General features: G+C 40.2%; 1 protein-coding gene across 2 annotated transcripts in view; it reads left to right on the forward strand.

The window, feature by feature from the left end:
- The first annotated feature begins 10274 nt into the window (after positions 1-10274).
- Positions 10275-18084, forward strand: part of TPRG1 (tumor protein p63 regulated 1) — a 138419-nt gene continuing 130609 nt past the window's right edge. For both annotated transcript variants that reach the window (XM_036017839.1, XM_028505057.2), the window contains exon 1: positions 10275-10495. The gene's annotated coding sequence lies outside the window, so the exon portion shown is untranslated. The remainder of the gene's footprint in view (positions 10496-18084) is intronic.

Consider the following 18084-nt stretch of genomic DNA (forward strand, 5'->3'; position numbering starts at 1 on the left):
GTTTCTTTGAAGGTTCATGTGTGATCGAAAGGTTTTAGTTTTTTTTAGCTGTGGTAAATACATGTAACATAAAAATATCATTTTCAAGCCCTGGCTGGTGTAGCTCAGTGGCTTGAACATGGGCTGCGAACCAAAGGGTTGCTAGTTCAATTCCCAGTCAGATCACAGGCCTGGGTTGCAGACCAGGTCCCCAGTAGGGGAGGGGGGTGGTGCAAGAGGCAACCACACATTGATGTTTCTCTCCCTCTCTTTCTCCTTCCCTTCCCCTGTGTCTAAAAATAAAATAATTAAAATCTTTTTTAAAAATAACATTTTCAGTATTAAGTACATTCACGTGTTGTACAATCATCACCACTTTTTAGTTCCAGAACCTTTTCATCACCTCCAAAAGAAACCTCTAATTGTTAAGCAGTCACTCTCTACTCTTCCCTCCCCCAACCTTTGGCACACAAAGCCAGATGAATGGGTAAACAAAATGTGGTTTAGCCATACAATGGAATATTATTTGGCCATGAAAAGCAATGAAGTACTGATACATGCTACAGCAGGATGAACCTTGAAGGCATTATGCTATTTAAGTTTTAATTTTGTTCTTATTTCAATGTTAATAACAACTACCAGTTGAAATCTAACTTTCAGTTCTATGTATGTAACAATAATATAATTGAATATTTTCTGTTAAAATATTCAATTATATTTTAATGTAATGATTTTTGAATAGGGCTCTGCGAAATCTCAGAAGTTTTTGATGTATTTCAGACATTTACAACCCTGTTTTTATCTTGTGAGAGATATCTACACATTCCTCAAATTTGAAAACTCTGAGTCTACTGCCAAGATCACCTGCCATGAAAAGATACTCACAGAGTATCTTGCGCAACAGCTAAGGTGCTTCAAGGAGCCAGGCCAGTCAACAAAGGCACAAAGCAACTGGGTGTAAAATGATGGTGAGTGGTGGGAACTCTGGCATGTTGGAAAAGTGCATGCATGCTTCACCTAAAGAGGGAAAAATCAAACTCTAGATTTTTAATTGAAACCTCTCAATTATTAGATTTTAGCATCTTGTTTGAAAAATTGGTAAAACATTGCGGACAAAACAAACAAATCTCCAGGAGTCAGTTAAAGACCTCTGCTAACACACATGATGTACCTTTGACCGCCAACTCCACTCTTCGGATTCCCCTGATTTTTGGTATCTTCTATCCCTTGCTGAGTCTCCTCTCTCAACTGCAAAATGGGTCTAATGGCAATCTCTCCCTCATAGAATTGGCATGTATGTAAAGCATTAACAAGGTGTTGGCAGAGTACAAGGTGATAATATTAGGTAATATTATCAGATTGTTAATAATGAAATTAATGGGCACAGATTCTAACTGGTTCTGCTTTTTCGAAGGTCTTGGAGTAACTTCAGGGGAGTTTGGTGAAATAATCCTGACAGTGATGTGATACCCTTTATGCTAAATGTGATCTAGGAGGGTATCTTTAAAACTTGTCACACTGAACAGCTCTGTGATAGTTGTCAAATTACTCAGGCTCTTTGTGCCCAGTTTTTCCACCTGTAAAATGACAATTATATATAGTACCTTCCCCATGTGGTTATTGTGGGGACCAAATGATTAATATTTGTAAGGCATTTTACAACAGTTCCTGGCACACAGTAAGGATTACATAAATAATTAGAGAGAAATAAATATTAAGACATGAGTTGATCCAACATAGGGTTCTTATTGGTACTTTTTCCTCTGAGCGACTACTTCTCACTGAAGCATTGATTCAGCTTGACGACACCTTTCTTTGGTAGGTGTTTAAAATGCAGTTTTAGAGTGAACTCACCCAGCTTAACCGTGTTATGTATGATTCAAGACGGAGCTGTGATCAGCACTGACAACATTCAGCTATTCTGGGGACCTTTAAGAATGTCAGACTTGTTCAGGAAGCAAAAATGTTTGCATCTTACCTTCAGTTTATGATTATTTCATAGGCAGTTGTCCCAGGAATTTTAATGACTTGCCAGTTTTAGTCTTAAGCCATAAGATTTCTAGGTGATAAACAAGTTTTTTGTTTAATTAAAATTATAAGAGTTCCATGGGGCACCAAGGTACAATGAAAAGTAAATGAACTCAAGCTAAAACTCTTTAAAAGACTTTGGGGCAGCCACTTTTCTCTGTGTCTTATATTTTCTATAAAATGTAAAATCAAGGAATTAGGCTTCTGTATATACTACTGGGGCCTCCTTTCACCAACTTCTTAAGAATTAAATAAGAACATTTAACATGTGCCCAGGTAGCAGTAGCATTGCTCTGGTTGAATTGGGGTCGGCACCTGTTAGCTCTGTGCTCGTGCTCTTGGGCTGAGTCTGTCTCACATGGCAGCCCTGAGGCATCTCTGCGAGACCCTCAGGGCTCCCTGAAACTTATTCTGAAAACAACTGGTAAAATGAGACTATTAACTCTTAGCCAATAGTCTGTGATTCTAAATATCTTTAAAACTATATTTTTTTTCAAGTAAGGTAAACTTCTTTTAGCATAAATAAATAAAACATATACATACATGCATTTACTTGTATTTTACACAGAGTTAATGGTAAAATGCAGTAAAATGAAAAATTGTTTTGCCGTATGAACGACAAAATGTAGAATGTTTTCTAAATTCTGGGCTTGACTCTTCTTAAAGTGGCAAACACTTTGGGCTTGAAACACAGCTGTAAAAACTTAGGATGCTAGCATTTTGTTCAGGTTCTACATTTTGAGCCACTGGCATTTGTCATTCTTTTACCTATTTTCAAAATTGGGATAATCAGAAAGAAAACGAAAAGCATGCATTTTAAAAAAAGAAAAAGGTATCTGAAATTTCACAAAGTATTCTGGCATCGCAGCATTCTATGAATATTTAATCATCATCATGAAGACAGGAGGCTGGAGAAAAAAATCAGGGTGATATTTGGCAACAGCAGGTGTGGGGAGGAGGGTGTCGACACCCTTTGAAAACGGATATGGCATGTTGCGTGGCAGGTTCCCTCTGCAGTTCCCACAGCACCTGGGTCCCAAACGTGCTTTAAGAAAACTCCAGGGAGGGGGGTTTGTCCTTCGCTTGTCAGGGAGTCTCCCTGGGAGCGAGGATGGATTTTGTCAACTCCTCTTCTTAAACCCCTTCATGCTTTCCCTTTTGTGGACCTTTGCATAAAGCAGCTAGCTTTGGCCCTGGTCTCTTTGCATGCCCCCCTCCCCCCACACCCACTGTTATTGTTATGAAGTGAATACCTTGCTTATGTGGGTATAATCAGTGAAAGTGCAGGGATTCAGTTATTGGAATTTGTGATGGAAACTACTGAAACCCAGAATCACCTAGGAACTCTTATTTCCTGCAGGCAGGAGCAAGGCAGCAATAAAAAGGTTGTGGGTCACCTCTGTACAAATTACTTGTCTTCTAACTTTGTCACATACTGCACTCGGTATGCCACCCACTGTTCCAGACACACAGGTTTCTCCACGGCCTCCTTCCAGCAGGGCTGATTCATCCTACAAGCTCCTGCCCCTGGGTCTTATACAGCTTCCTCCATATCGGAGTTTTCTGATAACAGATTGAGCAAGTGTGATGCTCCGGTTCTCAAACTTTGATATTTATAAGAGATATCTAGTAGGACTTCTGAACGTGGAGAATACTGAGCCCACCCAAAGAGATTCTAGCCAAGTAAATCAAGAATGGGGCCTGGGAATATGCATTTTTAACAAGAGGTTCTCAGGCTGTGGTCCAGGGACTGCCTGGACATCAAAGGACACCCTGTCATAAAGGTCCAGGCTGAGACTAGAGTCAGGATGACCAAACTGTGGGACAGGCTCTGGTGCAGATGGTCACAGAGTGCTGTTGCCAACGTGCAAAATTCTTCATGTTGCAGAAGCAAAAGCAGACGTGTGGCTGGGTATGGAACTAAGGCAGAATATATATATATATATAACCACTCCCTCCCCCATGTGATTTGGGCAGCTATCTGAAGCTGTATATTTGTACTCTGGTTAAAGCTCACAGGAACTCATCGAATGTCAAAATAGAATCACCAAGCATAATTCCTGTACATAATAAAGATGAAAGTAAAGCACAAACTCTTGACTTAGTGTTTTAAGACTCTCAGTAATGTGGTCTTGGCCTTAGAGATCACCATCCCCTTCAATTCTTCACATATCTCAACAGAGCAGAATGACTCCAAGTGACTGTGCTTGGGGTGGGGTTCAGTCCAAACTGAGTCACCTGGCAGTGGGAAACTCACTGTTTTTGTGCCCCTTCTTAGATATCTGGGACCTACCCACCTGATATGTTTCTGGTGCCTCAGAAACATATCATGAGCCTCATGAGCCTATGAGCCTCAGAGTTATAGCCGTGTCTATTTGGCATCAGGAAAATTCTATAGCAGCTTCTTCTTTGAGTCACATCTAATGGTCAGAACTCAATCTTTTTAATTGAATAGTTTTCTTGCTTTCATTATTTTGCCATGCCAACTTAGGTTCTAAAATATAATCTAACCCTGAAAATCAGTCTTTTAGTCATGGTGCTGATATGAAGATGGTAACAATTTTGTGCTAGAAGCATGGAATGCCAGCCCTGGAAGGGACTTCATTTTGAGCACATCCAAACCTCTTTACCTGGATGACGGGAAAGCCAAAGACCAGACAGGGAAACATTCCCAAGCGTCTACTTGCCCAAGTACACCTGGGAGTGAATGAATGAGGGCTTAGAAGTAGCTCCCCATACCTGCACAGATAGGTGCTACCTTTCATTCTAACCAGTGCCCTTCATACTTTGCTTAGAGTTTCAATGTTTCAAAAGCTTGTCTTATTTGTATTATATTTTATGATATACTCTTTATTCACATGTTTAAATTTTATAAGGTTTGCCTCTCTCCTTTGAGTCTTCCCTGCTGAAATATGCAAAATGACTCAGGCTATTAGAAGAACTTTGGATAGGAGACAAGAGCTGATGGTAATGACTTCATTATACTGTGGTTTTAAAATATCAGGGTCATTTGCAATTTAATTTGGCCAATACATATTGAGCATCAGAATCTGCTGGTTACTGTCCTGGTGTGGGACTGTGTTACCTGTGTGACAAAGAAGTAGGTTCTTTCCTTGTGGACTCCAACTGTATTGAAAGGGGAAGAAATCCACAAGGGAATTAATGCCATGAGGAACATGGGACCCTGGCTCACTGTGTGAACTTGGGTCAGGCCATTCTCTGATCTGGAGAGGTTGCTTCACTGATGAAGGAAGGTGGACTGTGATGGCTGCCTGAGGTCTGCCTGAAGATCCTGTTCAGCTCTGTGAGGTGGAGTGGTGACTGGGTGGCTTCCACACCCACTCCAGGGCAACCCACATTTCCTCCTTAGCTCTATGAGCAAAGACAAGCCCCATGCTTAGCAGGACTGGTGAGCCACACCCTGGGTATGAGTCAGGCCTCTAACCCACTCAAGACAGGGAAGGTTGATAGGGGCAGGAACTGTGGCAGGTTTCGTATTCTCCCACCTTGCCCTTTCTTTGATTTTATATTTATAAGGCACAGACTTTCGTGACAAGGCTCTGCCATGGGAGCCCTCCATTAATGGGTGGCAAAGCTGCACCACTGTTTTCCTTTGCCTAGTGCTTCTTAGTTCTCTATTGCTTTGGGGACTTGGGGGTGTAAGGGGCTAGGATGGGACTGGTTACATCATATGTGAATGCCAGTGCAAAATGAAAATGCAGGCTCCTTGTTTAAAAATTATTAAGAATTTCAAGATGGTGACAGCAAAGCAAAACCAAGCATGAGGCCTTTCTGTATTCAGAGCCCTGTGCAACTACCCACATTGCATACCCATGAAGTCACCCTGGGTCAGGGCAGATCAGGGAGTGGGATGGGGATCTGCGGGCAGGGGAGTGAGGTGGGGCTTCAGTGGACCAATAGACACCAGACCATTGCCTGCAACCAAAACCAAAAATGATGAGAATTCTTCTCCAGCTGCACTGAATGTGGAAAATGTCACATGTTATTGAAGCTTGGTGCCCAGAGAGTTTCAGGCTATTGCACTTAGGTTCGGCAGCAGTCAAAAGCAGACCGTATTTTGCAAAGGAGAAGCAGACCAAGGTAGGAAAGGCAATTCTCAGAGGATCACACAGCTTGTTAATGGCAGGTGGGAACTAAATCGTAAGCCTTTTATCTACCATGCCTTTTTTATCCCTCAGTGAAGCTAAGTAACAATGAAATTGTTCTGTCATTGTGGGTTGCACTGGAACTTGGGAATAAGAGTGAGATGTAGAAAGGGAAATGAGATAAATCATAATTGAATGTAGAAAACAAAACAGTTTAGAAAGCCAAAGCAGTTTGTCTGAGTCCTATCTGATACACAACATGCAGCAAAGCAGACAAATGTCTCGGCAGCAAAACAAAACTGCACGAAGAAGATATTTTCAAATAAAATACGCATATTTCCACCAGCCTTGAGCTCATCTGATAAGGGACAGATTGTCCAGAGTAAATAGAGAGATGAAAAAAAGATGCTTTGGGCTGAATTTAGTCCCCTGTCAAAATCACACGGAAACTAATTGTTTCTCCTTCTCCTGCTTGGAATCTCTCCAGTGGCCAGGCCTGATGGGGCTATAAAGGAAGACAGAATAATTCATATTTTTGTGTGCTTGTTCATTCATCCATCCATCCAACACTTCTTGAGTACTTCTGTTAACATTTTACTGTGCTAGATCCTAAAACAATGTTTAAGACAAGGCCAGTACCTTAAGGACAGTAGACAGATAGGTATCTGGGGAGAAAACTAATCACAATAAGGTGTAATCTAGTGATGTGTGCTGTGTGCCTTTGGAGCTCAAAAGAAGGACAGGACTAGCTACATAGTTTGTGAACTCCATTCATACAGCTCTCAGTGGATAACCTGTCTGTAGGGTCCTGTTTGCTTCCACAACTAGATCCAGTATCTTCATCATCACTGTGATCCTCTTCCCAAAAGCCTCCCAGGGATGCGGCAGAGCTGGGAAGTCACATGTGGGCTTCTTGTAGACAGTGCCTATTTAACCCTGGTAATGCACATCTATGAACCAGTTTCTTTGCATGACCCTCTAGGGGGAAAAAGCTGGGATGGAGGTGGTTTTGGTTCAGATCTGTTGAGGATCTGTGCCTGCTCATACTTTCTCCTGCCCACACACTGCCCTAGGCATGTAGGTAGGAGATCAGCCCTGCTGGGGCCAGGGAGAGGGCCAGCTGTGTGATTATTGGGGTGTCACTCAGTGCCCATCAGAAAAATGTCAGGAGAAGAGGAGGTCCCATAAACCAGTGTTTTCTAACCCAAATAAGTAACACTTACATCCTCTCTTAGTGACAGTAGGATCAAAGTAGAAGGGGAAGCAAAATACATTACAAAGGCTGTCATAGAAGGTGGAGAAAAGATAAGACACCAAGAGGAATAATGTCAAGGAACCTATGTAATAAAATTTTTCTGTGCTTCTCTGCTCCTCAGCTGTTGAGCATGTCACTCGCCAGATCTGTACACAGTCTATGATGTGACTGGAAATAGTAGACGTGAGGTGAATCCCACGTGTCATCATAGGTCCTATCATAATAGTGTTGTACATTCATGCAAATACTTAGTGTTGACAAAGCTTATATCACCTCCAGCATCTTATTTTCTTCTTCAACAGCTCAAGGAGGTGGGTGGGGGTCTGCATTATAATTCCCATTGCACAGAAGAAGCAACTGAGGCCTGGAGGAGACTAAGTTACTAGCTGCTGATTCCAGTGAGTGGCAGATGAGGGGCCAGGCCCAGGTTTTCTGTGTGACATTCTTTTTACCACTGGTGCCTTTTCTGGACACATTGTTCCCTGCTCCATTTATTGCTTGGGTACAGTGTGACAGGAGCACAGCATGAGCTGGGGGAGGTATTGAGCAGCCACTGGAGATATAGCGATAATGAGATAGCTGCCACGTGGACATGTGATGTCTTTTCACAGAGTCTCTTGCCCTTTAAAATAACACACTTCGAACAGCAATGCATCTGTTGGTCCCACTCTTAAGAGACCAGGCTGGGATCCAGCATCTCTCAGCTCTCCCCCTGCATTTTTGCCCCCTCCTGAGCCATCATACAGACACTTGGAGCTGAGTGGGAACAGTATTTGTCTTGCAATTACTTCTAATTGCCTTATAGTTTTGTGGTGTATAAATGGAGTGACCTAGATACCAGTTATGTGAAACTCCCTTTTTGTCCTTGGGTCTGTAGTAAGGAAGAGGTAAATCAGTTAGATCAGGGAACAGTGAGTGGTTCAGTGCATCTCCCAGTTAACATTTATATGTAACTCCACATCTTTACCTGTTAAGTTCCCAAGTCTCCTTAACAGACCAGATCTAAAAGTGATCTTCCTCTGTGAAGCCTCTCTGGATTGCTTCTTCCTCTGGATTCCCACAGCGCTTGTTATAATCCTATCATCGGTGCTTATTATTTTCTACACATTTCATCTTCCTGAATTCCTTGTGCCAGAGATGGTGTCTAATTCATTTTTCTTTACTGTCTTCTCTGAGAACTGAGAATTGCCAACACAGTTGCTCAGTTAAGTACTTGTTGAATAAAAGTATAAATGACTATATCCTAGACATTGTGAAGGTATGTAAATAGACTATTTACTCATTGGGACTTTTTTAAAGGTGGCCTTAGGTAAATTGGCAGTTTGAACATTATTTCCTATGAAATCTCTTCATGACCTCCCATGTGCCCAAAACTGTGCCCAACCTATTTTTGAGGGGTGAGTGTCTGTTAGGTTTCTTTTTAAAAGAAGAAAATGAAAGCATGGAATCCAGACAGAAGAGTGTCTTAGTACACCCCAGTTTCTTCAGTCATCAAACAAATACAATCTGACTTGGCCAAAATCTGCTGAATGGAATAGAGTATTTAGGATGGAACATACACAAATTCAATCATACATATACAGCACTTTGTTTTCTGTTCTCTTCTTTCTTCCAAAAATACATCTATGCCTGTGACTATATCTCATTCATTTTTGTCTATCCTCATCTATTTTAAAAACTGAGAATGGCCAAGATAGTTGCCCAGTCAATGGCCTGCTGAATGAAAGCATAAACTGATGTCCTAGACATTGTGGAGGTGTGTAAGATAGGTGGGCATGTGATGTCTATTCATAGTTTATACTTCATACTGGCTCTCTTATACAGAAAACTCTTATTTGGGTTTTGAAATCAATTCATTAAGTTTCAATTACATTTTGTAGCAATTGTTGCTATGTTATTGTTATTCTGGGTTCATTTTCATATGCTTCCTTTCAAATTCAACATCTCTGAAGGAGAAATGATACCCCCAATTTATACATGACCAAAAATATCATCAGCTTAGGCCCTGGCTGATGTGGTTTAGTGGATGGAGCACTGGCCTGCAAACCAAAAGGTCACTGGTTCAATTCCCAGTCAGGGCACATGCCTAGGTTATGGGCCAGGTTCCCAGTTGGAGGCATGTGAGAGGCAACCATTCATGCCAATGTTTTTATCCTTCTCTTTCTCTATCCCTTCCTTTCTCTCTAAAAATAAATAAGTATCCTTCCCATTTTTCTAAGAATAAATAAATAAGATCTTAAAAACATATATCAGCTCAGAATATAAAAATATGACTTGCCATAGGGTATAAAGCCATTAAGTGGCAAATTGGGATTCATTAAATACACATATTAATTAATTATCATTAATTCAATATGTGTTTATTTAGTACTTACTGCATGATACTATTCTTGGGGACTATATGGGAGAATATGATGTAGTCATTATCCTCAAGGGGCTCACAGTCTAGTGAAAGGGACATACGCTTAAATGAAAACAATATCACAAGGCAGACACTTTAATAGGATTACTGTCCAGAGATTCCAAGTGCTTGTGTTGTGTTTGTGTTTATTCTTGGAGATATACTACTCTATAGGTCCTCTATACTTCTGATACAAAAGTGGTGATGATGTTCAAAATCACAAATATCTAATAAGTCATCATCAAAAATTTTTAATAATAGGATTGTAGGCTTCAGACTTAAGCTTTCGTACAGCTAACTGGGGGCACACACATGCCATGGAGGAATGGACAGAAGGCTATTCCTGCTCACACCATGAGAAGATTTCAATGGAAGAGGAAGCTGGCAGAAATATCCAGGACTTCTTGAAAGAGAGGACAGGAGAGAAAGGTGTGTCCCTGTAGAACAAGAAAGGCCCCACCCACAAACCCAGTTCCCTATCCCTGACAGGTTGAGTTCCACCCTGTAAACATCCCCAGTCCTTTCACTGACCCTTTGCGACTGAGCACTTACCTCTCAGCCCACTCAGTGAGGCGAGATTCATGCTGAGTGGGTGACAGCACCAGGGCACCCTCCTGTCTGGCTTCATCTGTGTCAACTACACCTCTACTGACCACTGCCTGTGTCTGAGCCCCTTCATCCAAGAAGAGAAAGAAGAGCTGTGAGGACCAGCCACAGCCTAGTCAGGTAAGGCCAGATGACTTGTTACCAGTTCTGCAAAGAGATAGGGTTTCTCTCTATGAGCTGATTGCTCCTGTCTCTTAGCCTGCATTTCTGGTCACCTCCACCACCACCTTGCAGTTCCAGGTAGGCCCATCATTTTCCATGATCATGTGACAGTCCACTCTTCCTCACTGCCCAGGGTTGATGAGATTTGTAGACCAGCATTTCTCAGTCTATTCAATTACCTGACATACTTATCTATATATTGATTTTTATCTTAACTATATTATAAAACCAGTAGGATAGGAATAATTTTCTCTACTCAGTGGTTTAGTGAACTGAGGCTTGGTGAATTGGAGTGATTTGTTCATGTTTGATCAGCAGGCTAGCACTAAGATTAGATTTGCTTCCTCCTTTTCTCTCCCACTTCTGTACTACCCAGCAGGTCACATCTTATCTCAAAAAGCCAAGAGAAGTGGAAAGACTTCCTGAACAGTCAAATGGCAAAGTGTATTATTTCCTTATAAGCAGGTTGGGAGGGATATTTTTTAATTTATCTGAAAGAGATTTTATGATTAAAATCCATACAATAGGGCTATTTTTAGAGAATAAATGAGAGTATATATGTAAAGGGACCTGGTAAACTGAGAAGTGATATGCAAATGCAAGAAAATGACTACCTGGAGCCTGAAACATGCCCTGGCTGTCTGTGTAAGAAGGCTTCTATTTGGGCCGAATGGCACTCTCCTAATGTCAGCAGCAGCATTATGAGCATTATGAGGCATAGATCACAAAAGACCTGGGGAAATATTTAGCTTTAGAGTCTTTCTATGATATGTGGAAAAGCAAATCTCCACAGGAAGAAAAAACACCCCCAAATCCCTTCAAATTGACTCCTGTAATTTCCTCTCTTATGACAGCTATTGTTATATCTTATTGTTCTACAGTTTTAAGAAAATCTCATATTCACTGATTACATCATTTATTTTTTAAGATGCTAATTTTAGCAATCATTTTTCCTTCATGATCAAAAAGGTTGTATCATTTTTAGTTGTGGGAGGAAACATTTTCTCTGTGTGTGTGTGTGTATATATGTGTTTGTGTTAGAGTTTGTTATGACAGTGCTAATATTTATCCCATGGGTTGAAATGCTACATAATCTTTGGCAGACTTCTGTATGCTATTCTTAGTGTTTGTCTAGCTGTAATGATCTTGAAGAAATGACATACTCAATTATGTTATTCAAAATAAGATAACTGAAGCCCAGAAAGATGACATAATGTGTACGAGGCCACCAGCCAGTGATCATTAGAGCTGTAAGCCAAATGCAGGTCTCTGATTCCCTTACTGTCCATGACATGGAGTGAGTGGTGTGGGCATCCTTAAACAGAAGCATCAGCTGTGTCATTTTAAGGATTGTACCCAATAGCCTTTAAGGTTCCTTTTAACTGAAATTTTTAGGGTACTTTGACATGTTCTCAGCATCTAGTGGAATGCTAAGCATCTTAGCATCATACCCTGTAGAGCAGGGGAGGTATCCATAAAAGCATCTTTTCTTATTAACTTGGTTCTTGTGGAATATGTTTCAGTCAGATTTTGGAACTGCTCCTTAAGGATAGTCAAGCAGATGAGTCTTCATTTTATTCAACCAATCTGGATCTTTCCTTGTATCTTCTAAGATCCTTCTAAAGAGGTTTCATTTACTTTAGAAGTTGTAACACTAGTTGGTCTTTTATTCAGAGTTGTAGAATCTAATGACATAGTTGACCTTGATAGTTTCTTTAATCCAGGGGCTGCAGACTAACAGCCACAAGTGAGTCCAGCATGCAAATGTGTTTTGTTTGTGCTGCAGTGGTAAACAAAATTGAGCTAGTTGCAAATATTTAACATTCAGGAAATTTCTTTATAAAAATCAATTATCTTACTTTTCAGGAAGATGAGATCTGGCAATAGTGAATCCACATTCCCACATGGAAAGCACATTGGCTAGATCTGGGCAGCATGTGCTTCCTCTAGATGGGGCAAGTGTTCCCCAGTTTTCCACAGTCCCTGTGTGACCAGATTTAAACCACCAGGTATTTGAGTTTGTCAATACTGATCTCTTCTGGTCTTTTAAGTGTTCAAATCACTCTCTTATAAGGGAAACCTAGGTCTATATAATACTGCGCCAGGTCGCAGATCAAGGGAACCCAGGAGATGAAATTAATTCTTTGGCCTAAACCTCTCATTATTTAAGGGGTAGGAGGAGAAATGATGACTTCAGCAGGATATATCATTGGCCTTGATACCTATTCAGGATATTAAGGCAGCTACTGAGTCTCAGTGGCTTAAAGGTAAATTATTAATTAAGCTGACACAGCTTCAGCATAATCTCTAGATGCCTACCAAGAGAAAAGAAAGGGAACTTGGGAAGAACAAGGTAGTACTTTTTACTAAAGAGATCAGTGACATAAAATAAGAAATTATGATGCATGATAACACATGGATAGCATCACAATGCCCTGAATTCAGAACAAATTGCTCAAATCCTGAAAACTAGCCAAATAATGTGTTTTCTGTAATTCATTCACTAACAAAATAATCACCTCTTGATCATCTACGGTGCACACTGCCCTAAGCCTGGGGATTTAGGTATGAAAAGCAATGACCCTTCCCCAGAGGGACTTACTAGTACTGAAAATATGTATAGGAATAACTACAATACAGGACAAAATATGATAAATCCTGCAAGAAAAAAAATTCAACTATTGTTGGTTTTACTGAGTAAGGATATATTCACGGCAACAAAGTCAGTTGCCATCAGAGACGGCTACAAGGAGGACATGGCGTTTGACCCGGGCTTTGAATAGGTAGAGAGGGGATGAGTTTCCAGGAACAGAGGATTTAGCAAACTCAAAAGTCAGTACTGTCTGATGTGTACATGAGGCATGGAAAGAATTCTCTGACTATTTATTGGGCCAGTGGGCCTGAGTAGGGAGTGAGCTGGCAATTCGGTCAGCAGTAGATCCTGGGAGTTGACTGATCAGGCACAGCAGTATGAGCTTGAGAGCATTACAATATTGACCAAATGTTTCATCCACACTCATGGCTATCCAAGCCCATAATTTGGTAGTGACAGAAAATCTGTGTAGTATTCACTTAGTTCGGCTTTTAAGTGTTTCAGAAGAATTAAGAGGGAAGAAAACAGAATTGACCACTTCTAAACATAGTGGACAATATCGGATGCTTAGTGAGAGCAATAAGTTGGTAATATACAATTAAATTAGAAAGATAGATAAAAGTATTTTAAAAACACATTGAGAAAATGTAAGAAATATTTTGGGTAAAATATGGTTATGTACTTTTTAAAAATAAAGTCTATTTTTTGGTTAGAAATGTGATGTTGTATAAATTCCTAACTTGTGGGATGTAGAGGGTTATGTTCAGTTGATAAGCTTTTTCCTTTGGCCTGGGAAGCAGTCACCCCTTACCAAATAGGTATAGAGGGTCCTTAAATGTCCTGGCCCTAGACTCTTCCATAATAAACATGGCTGGAGAATTCCACAAGTATGTGAATGCTCCACTGGCATTTACAGAATTCCTCATGGGTTGAAAGGAATGTTCTGGCCTACTGAAGGGCTGCACCAATCACACACACACACACACAGAATGTTTATACATGTACCCTAAGGTATTTTTGTATAACTAACCACCTTTTCTCATTTTCATGCACAAAGTTGTGTGTGATATTGGTTTGGAAATGTACCCATAGCTTAAGGAAAGTATGTATAGGTATTGATACACCACAGAGTAAAATGAGGCATGTGAACAAGATTCACTCATTTAAAACTATTTCACATCTATTCAATACACACATCTTTTCAAGTCTCATTCATTCACAACTATTCATTAAATGTGTCTGAAGTTGGAAAAACAACATCATTGAACAAAAAGAAATAATTTCTGCCCCCAAGCAGTTTAAATTTTTAATGAGACAGATGGGAGATAAAACTAACCACTAAAAAATGTAAGATATAAGATATAGAGAAAAATAGAATAGGAAAGGGGAGAGGAAGTCTTGGAAAAGTTGAAATTTTAGAGAGGGTGCTTAGAGAGGAATAAACTGTTGTTTGAGTAAAGATCCTAACGGTACCTGGGAGTGAGCCATGTAAATAACTGGAGAAATACTATTCCAGGCAGCTGCAACAGCTCCTGCAGAGGTGCTGACGTTTGGAGCATGGCTTCTGGGCACCTTCAAAACATAAGGCTTAGATTGAATTGAGTAGGAAAACCTTTGAAAGTGAAGTTAGAAAAATGATGATGAAGAGGGTGAGGACAGCAATAATGAAAGACTCTGAAAGACAGTAAAAACTTTGGCTTTCACCTTGAGTAAAATGGGAACCATTTACAAATGGATGGTCTAACTTATATTTCAAAGGGTCCCCTCTGTTTGTGTGTTGAGAATAGATGAGAGTGGTATAGAGAGAGGGTTAGCAGGCAGAGGCAGGGAGATTCAGTAGGGAGTTATTGCTGTTCACCAGATGAGTGATGTGGAAGCTTGGACAAGCAGGCAGTGGTGGAGATGATGACAAGTTTGGATCTGTGGTTAATGATTAAGTGAATGGGGAAGACAGGAAGCAAACAAGGATGATTCCAAGATTTTTTCTGAGCAGCTAGTAGAAAGGAGTGGCATTTATCTGAAATGGAGAAGACCATGAGAGAAACAGGTTTTGAAGGAACAGTAGGAACTTTGTGACAGGTTAAGTTGGAGATGTCCAGTATGAGTCAGTACATGAAAACGGATTCAGTGAGGCTATCTGAGCGGAAGAGAAAATGTGAGAGTCATCAATAGACATGATATTTACAGCAGTTAAAATATTTACAGCAGTTAAAATAAATAAAATAAATAAATAAGGTAGGTCATCAAAGGAGTTATAGACTGAAAAGATAAGCAGTTTAATGGCTGACTTGAGGAGCTATAAGGTGTTGGGTTAGGGAGGTGAGGAGAATCCAGTTAACAGTGTAATGGAGGGGACAGCACAGAGTAGGGTGGGTCCACATCAGTAGGGAGGAGGCTTTTATCACTGAGATTGCTTAAAATCCTCAGCACATGGTACAATGAAAAGCATTTTTCATTCACATTTTTTATAAACAATGCACCCCTTTATCAGGCCATACCTACCCCTCCCACAGCCTTCTAACTCTCCCTGGTTCCATAGGAATCACAAAAGGAGATGGAGGAGGAGAGCCAGAGTGGTAGGTGAACTCCAGTTGAGCATGGTGTGTTCTGGTAGCAAAGCGAAGAAACCTTTTAAGGAGGAGAGGGTGGTCAGACAGCTCAGGTGCTACCCAGAGGTAGAATGACATGTTGTCAGAGATCTGAACACACTGCAAATGGCTGGCATGGGTTCGAGTAAGAACGGGAGAAGAGGAATTGGAACTGGTGACCGTACATATTCTTTCTAAGGACCTTATTTGTGAAGGGACCTAGAGAGATGGTCAAAAACTGGAAGAAAAAAATGATAGAAATGATAGAAATATACTTTTGTAGAAATTGTAACTTGATCGATTCACATAGATGAGCATTTTATTTATCTTTTCTACCACTGTGAAGTTGTCCTGGTCTGGGGTTATGGTCTTTTTTTTTTTTTTTTTTTTTGGTCAGAAAAGGAAAATAAGGTTCAAAAGTTTGAAGTTATCTTCCCAAAACCACAGAACATAGTAATAACAGATGGAACTCAAACCTGGGTTTTAAATGTCAAGTCCATTTCTCTCTTTGCCGCCACCGCTTGTACTAGACAGATGAGTTTTACAGCTTTAGAACTCTTTATAAGGCTCTATAAAACTTTCACTTGGTCATTGTTTAAGGAACTTCCGTAAACCCCAGAAGATTCACAGTTCCCAGCAATGTCTCCTGAGCCACAAGTGCTATCATACCAGATGAAGAGTGTCTGGGGTCCTGGGAGGAAATTAGAACTCAGCTTTCTGCATCAGTGAAAATTTGCAGTATTTGGAAAGAGTCTTCTAAGTATGCTCAACATGGGTGTTCAGGTTGAACCTCTGCATGCTGGAGAATGGGAATGCAATTTGTTATGCCTGTGACCTCAGACTGACTTTCACATTAATCTCTTCCTTTAGTGGTGAATTTGTGTCTATCCTTACTGCTGTCTGCTTCTTTCTGTTCAAGTTCTTTCTGTTTACGTGGAGCTCCAAACCTACACTTCTTGGTTTTCAAACCTACCTTGTTCTCGATTGGAGCTTTGTGATTTTTTAAGCAGGGATACATTGAAATACATATTATTATATTGAAATACATATTATTTGATTTATTCCTGGACAATATTTTCAGAATAAATTGTTTGTACAAGATTTGTCAATGCCCCCCGCCCCACAAAGTGGCAGCTATTCTTTCCCATCATTGCCACTATCAAAAGGCAGCTCCTGGAGTAAAAATATCAATATAACCATTATCTTTCAGCAGTGGGTCATACTGTGTCTGTTTAGTGTTTGGTTTTGGGCAAGAGTTTTTAGATACCTCTGTATTCAGACAGCTCAGTGTGACCCTCCAATATAATGCCAATATAATGCTCCTATTTCACTTTGTACAGATTCGTATCTAGGGCTTTATCCAGCCTTCTTGTAATTCTCTATTTGCAGAACTGATTCTTTCACAGACAATGTACTTCTTTTTTTTAAAGAGAAACATTTTTTAAAGATTTTTATTTATTTATTTTTAGAGAGGGAAGGGAGGAGAAAGAGAGAGAGAAAGAGAGAGAGAGAGAGAGAGAGAGAGAGAGAGAGAGAGAGAGAGAGAGAGAGAGAGAGAGAGAGAGAGAGAGAGAGAGAGAGAGAAACATCAATGTGCGGTTGCTGGGGGCCATGGCCTGCAACCCAGGCATGTGCCCTGACTGGGAATCAAACCTGTGATGCTTTGGTTTGCAGCCCACACTCAATCCACTGAGCTGTGCCAGCCAGGCCAGACAATGTACTTCTTAAGGGAAGAAATTGTATTTGTTTGTCTTCATCTACTCTCCACCTCTCTTTTCCCTAGCACAGCACTTGATACAGAGATTTCCCCCAAATGTGTTTAAATTAATGAGTTAAATTAAACATTTTCATTTTGTCACATGGAAAGTTAATCTGCCCCACAGGAACAAAACTGGAGTAGCCAAGTTCAAGGTAGTCTTAGATGCAGAATTAATGAAATAGGCAAATAATATCACAACTGTAGAAGCCAACTGGTATGGTTTATTGTGCTCTACAGTCAGGGTATGTAAGCTTGTGTAATGGGTGTGTCCATTTTGAAAATTTCATACCATCATTACTCACTCTATAAGCAATCTTCATTAGTATCAGTATTAATGGCTGTTGATATGGTAAACATTGGTTTAATTGTTTATGTGTTTAATAAATGAGGAACTCATGAATCCATAAGACAAAGAACATGAAACTAATAAATTGTCAGACATACATATACACCCTAATCTTTCAATCTCACAGCTAAAAAAAATCACAAATAAAAACAAGTATTGCACTCATTTAAACCATGAACTGTAATGAACTGTAATGTTTTAAAGTTATAAACCCCTCCTCTAACCTGAAAGAGAAAGAGCTTTATATATTTTTTCATTCTT

The sequence above is a fragment of the Phyllostomus discolor genome, chromosome 2 (genome assembly GCF_004126475.2).
Source record: "Phyllostomus discolor isolate MPI-MPIP mPhyDis1 chromosome 2, mPhyDis1.pri.v3, whole genome shotgun sequence".
Taxonomy (NCBI): Eukaryota; Metazoa; Chordata; class Mammalia; order Chiroptera; family Phyllostomidae; genus Phyllostomus; species Phyllostomus discolor.